General features: G+C 45.7%; 1 pseudogene; it reads right to left on the bottom strand.

The window, feature by feature from the left end:
- Positions 1-848: 848 nt before the first annotated feature.
- Positions 849-2543, bottom strand: LOC101538337 (protein Red-like; annotated as a pseudogene).
- Positions 2544-2912: the final 369 nt, after the last annotated feature.

Here is a 2912-nt window from a genome sequence, read left to right as displayed (position 1 = left end):
AACAACTGTGCTATGAACAATTTGGTGCTATAATAAAAAAGTGTTTAAAAATATATTTCATTGCTTAAACTTCAAAGGAAAAACAAACAAACAAAAATAACAGGGACCAGAGAGATAATACTGAGTGTAAGTCGCTTACTCTGACTATAGCTGATGTTATTGGATCCTCAGCATCTCACATGGTCCCCCAGCACCGCCAGGAATGATTCCATAAACACTGCCAGGTGTGGCACAAACCCCAACATCTTAGTCATCATTAAAAAAAAAACAACCTCTTAGATGATCAGCAATGAGCCCAGAGATCTCACCCATGAACATGTAGCTATGGCTGGAGACTCAGAAAAGCTGATATTTCAAAGAGTCACTGGGGTCCAGTTCAAGAGAAGTACAGAGATAAGACCAAAAAGTTCAACACTGGTCTGGGCATCATGAGAAAATGAGTGATGCCCTACACAGAGAAAGGAGAGGCCTGGACACCTGCAGAGGAACTCAGACCCATGGACTTCAACTGCTAATAAACAGGTTAACTTTTATTAATTTTTTTCAGGTTTAATTATTATCTATTTATTTATAGTGAGGGCTACTTCTGAAGGTGTTCAGAGTTCATTAGGGCCACAACCAATAGTGCTGGGGGAAAGACAGGCAATGTGAAGCCAGGGACTGATCCCTGTGCTCCACGCATGCACACCATGTGCCATGCCACTTGGGCCCCAGGATAACCAATTTTAATGGAGCCAAATGATTACACAGTAAAAGTTTATAAACATTCACAAAAAAACCATATTTTGCAACTTTTCTAGGAACTGAGGAAAGAGCAACGGGACACACATCCTTGGAGAGACTCTGTACATTAATGGAGATCAGTATTTTGGTCTTTTGACCTCAACCCCGTCAGCTTCCATCTTCTTCCTCTTCTCAATGATTGCACTAATCTTCTTCCACTGGCGATTAAGTTCTGCCTTGTCATTGGTTTCCTTAAAGCACCTGGTTTTCCGCCCTTCAGACATCTTGATGCCATACTGGAATGCGGATTTGGGCAAAGCCTCTTTGTTGTTCATATATTCACTGCATTCCTCTTAGGTATCAAAGTCCCAGTGGCCTAAGGGCCCCTTCTTATTTCCCTGGTCCATTTTGCTGCAATCCACCTCCTCATCACTGTCCACAACCATATCATCTATCGTGCCTGGGTAGCACTCGGCATCACTGTTGGACATCCCAAAGAAATCTCTAAGCTGCTTCTTGTCCTCTGGCTTCTTCAGCGATTCAGTGCCTTCCCAGCCAGTGGAACTAGAAAGTTTTTCATTGATGGATTTGGTCAAATCCTTGGCAGATACAGGTCCTTTGTCTACATCAATGGGCTCATCATCCACTTTTGGCTTCTCGAAGTAGCTGTCTCTTTTTCTCCTCCTCTCTCTCGCGATCCCGCTCCCGATCTCGCTCCCGTTCCCGTTCCCTCTTTCGCTCTCTGTCCCGGTCTCTGTCCCTTTCACGATCACGCTCCCGTTCTTGGTATCGTTCCCGCTCCTTGTCCCGTGGTGTCTTGGTTGTAGAAGGTACATAATACCCAATGTCTTCAAATATACTCATGTCGGCCTCGGGAGGCTTCTTCTCTTCCAGATTCCCTTTATCTTTCTTCCTGAGCTTCTTGTTACGGGTTCCCTGCCTCAAGTAGCAAAGAATCTGTGTGAGCTTGCTGATAACAATGTCATTTGTTGCAGTGTGGTCTGGGCCTCCACGGTGGGGCAGTCCGCCTTGCTTCGGATAAGAGTGGTGGGGATGTCCGTGTCTGCATACTCTTCATCCAGGTCTACCACACAGGCCATGCGGCCCGGCAGAAACATCTCATTCCATTCCTATGCTTTGCTCTTGAAGAGCATACAGTAAACATTGCAGCCTAAATGTGTTTTAAATTCAATTTTGTTTTCAGGGTCCTCATCTTTCTTGGTTTCCTTTTAGGGCTTTTCCATCAGTTCTTCCTCCTCTTTCTCCTTGCTGGCAATCTCAGCTCGTACCTTCTGAAGCAGAGCAAAATCCAAGCCTTTTACCAAATGGGTATGTTCCATGTCACCACCCAAGAACTTGGACTCCAGGATCAACTGTCTTCTTTTCTCTGCCTGATTTGTCTGATGTGTCTGCCTCAGCAGTGGGGCCCACAGCCCTGTAGTTTGCCGTGGTGCTGATCAGCTCAGTTTCCTCATAATCTTTATTCACACCATCTCTTCGTTTCTTGGCCCCAGTATTTCCCAGTATTTCTCTGCTAGCTCTCGCTCTATCTCAATTTCTTGCTGGCGAAATTTTGCATAATAACTTTTCTTTTTTCTCCTCCATGCAGCTGAATCCTCTTCCTCATTATACTCCCTTGGCATCTCATGGTGACATGATTTAGAGGATGGTGCAGAGGTAGGTGCAGCCCTTGGGGTCATGAGAAGTTTTCTCAAATCTTCATTGGTGAGCTTAGATTGGTGGGAGAGGTGAGGATTGTCCACATCATGGCCATCTGGGGCCAAAGGATTGGAAAACAGCTCGCTATCTCGCTCCGGCATTTTGTCCACATTCTTTTATAGCCAGCAGGAACTCAGGAACCAACAACAACATGGCGACAACAGAGCTTCTCCCCCAGGTTAGCTTTTAACCTTCCAAGTTTAGTGTGTGAATCTTTTGTACAGTACTCAAGAACACAGCAAGCTCAGGAAACTTCACTTGCATGGGAATATTTCTACCTCTTTGCATGGCTTCGCTGCGGCCACCCATAGAAATGCCTGGGGTGGGTCAAGACTGCTAAAGTCTACTCTGGGCACCCACCTGGTTCTGAAGTCAGTGTCTCACTAACCCTCCTGGCAGCCCACAAATTATTCTGCACAGCACAGGTTCCCTGGGAGCCTTGGACTCATAATGGAATGAGGACTTGCTCT

Source organism: Sorex araneus, chromosome 9, assembly GCF_027595985.1.
Source record: "Sorex araneus isolate mSorAra2 chromosome 9, mSorAra2.pri, whole genome shotgun sequence".
NCBI classification, from domain to species: Eukaryota; Metazoa; Chordata; class Mammalia; order Eulipotyphla; family Soricidae; genus Sorex; species Sorex araneus.
Note: the sequence above shows the minus strand (reverse complement) of the source record. Positions and strands in the feature narration are given on the sequence as shown.